This window comes from Chelonia mydas, chromosome 25 (genome assembly GCF_015237465.2).
Source record: "Chelonia mydas isolate rCheMyd1 chromosome 25, rCheMyd1.pri.v2, whole genome shotgun sequence".
Lineage (NCBI taxonomy): Eukaryota > Metazoa > Chordata > Testudines > Cheloniidae > Chelonia > Chelonia mydas.
In genome coordinates, this window is record NC_057858.1 from 12,922,930 (window position 1) to 12,930,212 (window position 7,283).

A 7,283-nucleotide genomic window follows, 5' to 3' on the forward strand; every position below is an offset into this window, starting at 1 on the left:
CATTCAAGGGGAAATTTACAGCCTTCCCACCAGCAGTGACCTTGAGCTGGGATGGGAAGAAGAATTCTAAGTCCCCTCCAGCACTTGCGTGGCACAGATCAAATATGAAGCTATTGGTTCCTATTTCAACAGCTGTTCATGGGCTACTGCTGTGAGCTTTACCAGCAAAGCTTGAGTTGCTTTCCGAAGGCCAGAGAGAAATGGCCCTGTTTGACCTGTTTGGGATGATTTAATTGGGGATTGGTCCTGCTTTGAGCAGGGGGTTGGACTAGATGACCTCCTGAGGTCCCTTCCAACCCTGATATTCTGACTGTCCTACCTTGGAGGGGCTGCCCAGGATTGGGAAAGAGGAGAGAGGCTGATGCATTTACACCCTTCGCTCGAGGTTTAACTTCCAATGCAGCTTTGGTTACAAATGAAAATGAGTTTTTTGTTTCTAAGTCGGGTCTTGGGAACCTTTGTCCTGGGTCAAAAAAGAGAAGTGGGGAGTGCATTTGGGTAAACTTAAGAACTGCCAGAGCTGATCCATCCTGTTGTAAAGGTCTGGGTAACGCTCCCACACCCCTCTCCCTGCTAGGGCCCCCTGCTTGTCTGTGTCTGCCGAGTAGCAGAAGTACTAACCTGCGCCCAAACCAGCTTTTTGTTGTTGTTCCTGGCTCGTCCAGAGATTTCCAGCCCAATTCTACAGCACTAAGGGGTGTGGAGAAAGGACTGAACTGGCTGAGGTCTGGCCCTGGCCAGTGCTAAAATTCACCTGAGTGGGTGTGGCAGTCTCTGCCCCTGCCTAGCCCTGCACTCGGGATTGAGGAGTAGAGGCGTGGGGGCGACCCTGGCCTGGACCAGTAGGGGGGCGTAGAATTACGGTGCCTTGAAAGAGGTGGAAGGGTAGCAGAGAGGACTGAAGCTCACACTAGTCCCAATGCTGCCCTAGGGCTCCTCTCCACCTTCTGCAGAAACCAGGAAGTAAACCAAGGTGAGCGTTGGTCCCTTCCCTACCATGGGGGAATATCAGTGTCCTCGGTCAAGTGGGGAAGGGACTGCTGTGTGTGTGGGGGGGGGGGCGGGGGGGGCGGGGAGAGAGAGCTGAGGCCAGAAGTGGTAAGAGGAGTTGGATTCCCCCCTCAGCTGGCCCATTAGAGGTGACTGACCTGACTTGCTTTGCAAACTCAGCAGAGCTGAGCAAGTGGAGAGGAAGCAGCGGTGCTGGGCTTCCCTCTGCGCTGCTCCTGGGGCTGATCTCTGCTGGCTCTGGCTGCGTCCAGCAAAGCAGAAAGCTCACTGGAGCGGTGCTTAAACTTCTCCCTGCTTATTAAATGCAGTTTATCAAGGCGGTTAGACACGACCGGGAGAGCGTGCGCTGTGGCTGAGGGGAAGCACCCACCTGTCCAGCGGGGGCCTCTGCATCACCTCTGGCTGGACTTGCTGGAGTACTTCGGAACATTCGTCAGCCAGTGAACTCGGCACTGAGGTGGGGCATTATTAGACTGGGGCAGGAAGAGCAGACTCATGGCCTGGCCCATCTAGGGTCCCTGGGCCATGTACTCTAGCCTGTGTCTGGCAGTGGCCAACGCAGTGGGTGTGTCTCTGTCCAGTGACTCGGGCCCTTGAGTTGTCCTGATCACCTGGGTGGGTTCTGGTAGCCCTGAGCTGTCTCTTTCAGCCACGGGACCCCGGCCATGGAGCAGCGGAGTGTCTCCTCTTCCTGCAGTAAGATGAGGACACCCTGTTCAGGGCGAGCTGGCCTGCTACAGCCCCCTCCCTCCAGGGCTGGGGGTGGGAGATCTGCAATACCTCCTGGGACCGGCACCGCAACCTGAGAGCTCTAGAAGCAGGCTCAGAAACCCCATTCCTGCGAGCTTCGGGCTGGTCAGGCTTGGGCCTTGAGCTACAGGCCTGACAGCCATTGGCACATCCTGCTCCAGGCATCCGCTGCCCCTTGCCCTGCAGGGGCTGCATTTTGGCTTGGCTAGCTGGGCTCTGGCCTCTAGTCCTAGCCTCCCGGACTCGACCTTGCACCCGGTGCTTCCTGCCTCCCTGTTCCAGAGGCAGGTGGCTGCCTGGTGCTCTGCTGAAGGGATGGGAGATGGGACTCTTCGCTGTGGCAGTAGCTTGCTTTGCTGGGTCCTGCCCCTCTCTCTCAGCTGTGCTTCTGGGCCAGCTGGCAATGAGTAGTGAGAGATGGCGTTGCTGGGGGAGATGTCGCCGCAGCTCCCCCCTCCAGCACAGAGCCCCGCAGCCCCGGCTCCGCCCTGTTTGCTGAATAACTTTAACTGAACTGCATCTCTGTGACAGCGTCTGCCTTGGCAGGTTGAAGGAGCCGTACTCTGACTGCACGGCCATGCCCCATCCTACCCTGTGTCACTGGAGCAGGAGTGGGGAGCCGGGCCCAGCCCTGTGCATCAGGGCCCAATGCCACTCGGTTTGGGGGCCCTTTCAAATGGGGGAGAGGGGAACTGCCACTTTTATTAATCCTTCCCCACCTCTGGGCAGCCCTGCAGGCCAGTAGCAGCCCCATTCATTTCCCTGCTGCTGTTCGAACTTGGCTGCCTGGCCCTGTCATGACTCAGGTATTTCTCCGCTGGCTATTTGATCCTTAAATAACATTCAGTAAAGCATATGCCCAGCACCCCAGCCCTGCTCTATCCCCTGCGCTCCGGGGTCCGATGTCTCCTCAGCCTGGCAGTTACTTATTCCCCGCCCCCACCCCGGTCATTATCCCTCGGCCTGTCCCCAGAATCCTACTAGAGACAAAAGCACAAGAGCATAGATTTGGGTGTTTGTCGCAGTCCTGGCCCCCCTACCTCCCGGCTCTGCTGAAGCCCCTCCGTCCCAGCCCGTATCTCCTGCCCCCACTATCCCAGTCCTGGGCTCCCCACCCCCAGCTCTATGACTGCCCCTGGGTCCTTGCACCCTCTGCTTTGCCAGGCTGCCAAACCCCATGGAGGTTCAGAGGCACAGACGTGCCCCAGAGACTGGAATGAAACCAACAAATTCATTTCATTTGTGATCTAAACGTCGGAGCGCCTGCCCTGCCCTGCCCTTTCCCTCCCACCACCACCTCCCCGCAGGGCCTCATCTGGGCTCAGGGGACCGGGGTTTCCCTGGAGATACTTTCACAGCCTGAGCGATCACCATCTTTCTGGTACCCAGCCCAACAGCACACAGCCCCAACAGCCTTTTCTGATGGGTTCTGGATGCTACTTAGGGGATATTGCTGATGGGAATGGTACCTGGTGGGTAACAGCGAGTACTTGCGGGTATTTCTGGGCCAGGGTGGTTACCGATCGGAACGGTGTCTGGTGGGAAGCAGCGAGTACTCGCGGGTATTTCTGGGCCAGGGTGGTTACCGATCGGAACGGTGCCTGGTGGGTAGCAGTGAGTACTCGCGGGTATTTCTGGGCCAGGGTGGTTACCGATCGGAACGATGTCTGGTGGGAAGCAGCGAGTACTCGTGGGTATTTCTGGGCCAGGGTGGTTACCGATCGGAATGGTGCCTGATAGGTAGCAGTGAGTACTCGCGGGTATTTCTGGGCCAGGGTGGTTACCGATTGGAACGGTGTCTGGTGGGAAGCAGCGAGTACTCGCGGGTATTTCTGGGCCAGGTGGTTACCGATCGGAACGGTGTCTGGTGGGAAGCAGCGAGTACTCGCGGGTATTTCTGGGCCAGGTGGTACCGATTGGAACGGTGCCTGGTGGGTAGCAGTGAGTACTCGTGGGTGTTTCTGGGCCAGGTGGTACCGATCGGAACGAAGTCTGGTGGGTAACAGCGAGTACTCGTGGGTATTTCTGGGCCGGGGTGGTTACCGATCGGAACGGTGCCTGGTGGGTAACAGCGAGTACTCGCGGGTATTTCTGGGCCGGGGTGGTTACCGATCGGAACGGTGCCTGGTGGGTAACAGCGAGTACTCGCGGGTATTTCTGGGCCGGGGTGGTTACCGATCGGAACGATGTCTGGTGGGTAGCAGCGAGTACTCGCGGGTATTTCTGGGCCGGGGTGGTTACCGATCGGAACGGTGCCTGGTGGGTAACAGCGAGTACTCGCGGGTATTTCTGGGCCAGGTGGTACCGATCGGAACGATGCCTGGTGGGTAGCAGCGAGTACTCGCGGGTATTTCTGGGCCAGGTGGTACCGATCGGAACGATGCCTGGTGGGAAGCAGCGAGTACTCGCGGGTATTTCTGGGCCAGGGTGGTTACCGATCGGAACGGTGTCTGTTGGGTAGCAGCGAGTACTCGCGGGTATTTCTGGGCCAGGGTGGTTACCGATCGGAACGGTGCCTGGTGGGAAGCAGCGAGTACTCGCGGGTATTTCTGGGCCAGGTGGTACCGATCGGAACGGTGCCTGGTGGGTAGCAGCGAGTACTCGCGGGTATTTCTGGGCCAGGTGGTACCGATTGGAACGGTGTCTGGTGGGAAGCAGCGAGTACTCGCGGGTATTTCTGGGCCAGGGTGGTTACCGATCGGAACGGTGCCTGGTGGGTAGCAGCGAGTACTCGCGGGTATTTCTGGGCCAGGTGGTACCGATCGGAACGGTGTCTGGTGGGAAGCAGCGAGTACTCGCGGGTATTTCTGGGCCAGGGTGGTTACCGATCGGAACGGTGCCTGGTGGGAAGCAGCGAGTACTCGCGGGTAGTTCTGGGCCGGGGTGGTTACCGATCGGAACGATGTCTGGTGGGTAGCAGCGAGTACTCGCGGGTATTTCTGGGCCAGGTGGTACCGATCGGAACGGTGTCTGGTGGGTAGCAGCGAGTACTCGCGGGTATTTCTGGGCCAGGTGGTACCGATCGGAACGGTGTCTGGTGGGTAGCAGCGAGTACTCGCGGGTATTTCTGGGCCAGGTGGTACCGATCGGAACGGTGCCTGGTGGGTAGCAGTGAGTACTCGCGGGTATTTCTGGGCCAGGGTGGTTACCGATCGGAACGATGTCTGGTGGGAAGCAGCGAGTACTCGCGGGTATTTCTGGGCCAGGGTGGTTACCGATCGGAACGGTGCCTGGTGGGTAGCAGCGAGTACTCGCGGGTATTTCTGGGCCAGGGTGGTTACCGATCGGAACGGTGTCTGGTGGGTAGCAGCGAGTACTCGTGGGTATTTCTGGGCCGGGTGGTACCGATCGGAACGATGTCTGGTGGGAAGCAGCGAGTACTCACCACCCTGACTCCTCCAGTTTTTCCCAAAAGGTCTTTGCGCTTCCAGACAAACTCCCCTGAAGGGCCTGGGGCGGATCCTTCCCCTTCTAGGGTCACCCTCCTTCCTGCCCCAGGAGCGAGCAGTTGTGCCATTAACCCCTTCACTGCTGCAGGCCGGGCTATCCCACCGTGCCCTCTGCCAGGAGGCTCCTGCCCCCTCCGGATGATCTACCCTGAGGACCCGCTGCTGGTGCACAGGGACGGCCAGGGAGCAGCAAAGGGGTTAACGAGAATGACAGGGCTAGGAAATTCCCCTGCCCCCACCCAATTAGAGCCCGGGATCATTCCTGCCACCTAAGCAAGCGGTGGCTGGGCTGTAACTATGGCAACTTACCAGGGCTACGCACCAGTCCGGGAACTGCCCCTGGGTGTGGATTCCAGCCAGCACTGTGCTGACGGCCCTCCGCTCGTCTCCAGAACAGGGATCACATAGGCAGCTTCTCCCACCCTGCCCTGCCCATGACGAGGGAGGGCAGATGCTGCCCTTGGCCCTCCGAGGCCTTGGCATCTGCGCCGAGACAACTGGATGGGGGCCAGATCACTGCAATGAAGGACTTGGCGCGGGGAGCCCCGAACTGGGCCCCAGTTCTCGTCCCTCGTTCCAACACTGCCACCTCCCCACACGACTCTCGCTGCGGGCAAGTGGCTTTTTTTGGTCCAAACTGTCTGTGATTCAATTGTTTGGATTTTTATCAGAACCAGCCCCCCCTATTTTGCATTTTTTTTTTTTCCCAGCCAAAATGTTTCAGTTCCTGATTGTGGAAAACTGAAATTTGTGAAATGGGGAGAACGCATCTGCCCTGCCTTCGTTCTGACGCTTTGAGATCTACGCGTGGACAGTGCTAGATAAGAGCAGGCTGCGGCGGTTATAATTATTTGATGTCTTTGCTACAGGGGCATGTCAGGTCAAGCTGAAAGGCCGGTGTAACTCCCTTGAATACCGAGCACAGACAAGGTTCTGTGGCTGGAAATCCGCAGGGAGGTGGGAGTTTACCCCGCTTCCCTAGCAGCTGTGGTTGCCTTTATGACCAGCCCTAAATGTGCACTTACGCTTTCCCAGCATGCTCGCTGGCCCTTTCAATCTGGGTGACAGGCACAGCTGTTGCCCTTAGGGTGTGCTTTGGTTTCCCTGGTGCAGACAGATTGCAGCTCCCTGCCTTCCTGCTTGTGAGTACTTAGTGTGTTTGTGTTGCTGTCGTCTCCCGCTTTGCAGCCTCTCTCCAGCGCTGTGCAAAGCTGGGGCTGTGTGTGAGGGCTGATTAATGCCTCCTTTTGCCCGGACCCGGCTCTTTGTGTCTCCAGACCCGTACCCCATTGAAACTGATGCCTTAGCAACAAAGGGCACTTGTTCCCCAGAGCTATCTGGGCCCTGAGGTTGCAGAATTGTTTCAAACCACAGTAGGTCTCCTGCAGGGCCCCAATCTTCCTCTGGTGCCTTTCATGGAGTGTTTTTAACAGGGCTGCACTGGTGGGGAGGTGGACAAATCCCCTGAGTGGTTCCAATGGACAAGAGACTGGCTTCTGTGGAAGAGCCATGCCTGCTGGGGTCTCCACTGGGTCCTGGGATGGAGTTGGCCCAAGGGTGCCAGTGAGGGCCATGTGGGTACCAGACTTGGCCATTCTCTACCTTTCCCCTGCTGGGATCTATCACTCTCACTTAGCAATGTGGGGAGGACAGGGTGATCGTGAGCTAGCAAGCTAGGACAATAGCCCCTTGGTACCATCACCACCTTTGGTATCACAGCCTTATTCACATGGCCATTCTAGGCATAAAGTGGGGAGAAACCAGACTCCCTTAGGGCTCAGGAGATCTGGGTTCAGTCCCTGGCTCTGCTGCAGTATCCCCGTCTGACCTTGAGGAAGCCCCTGCATCTCTCAGGTTCTCCAGCTGTAAAATGGGTTTAACAATCCCTCCTATGCCCATTCTGACTGTGAGCTTTCTGGGACAAGGTCTGTCTCCCCCCACATCTGGGCAGCACCCTGCACCACGGGGCCCTGATCTGGGACAGGGATCTGAGAAACTCTTGGAATTTCAATAATGCTGATGTGTAGATGCCACGGCAAAGGGCACGCTGTGAAAACCTGCAGGGGGACGGCT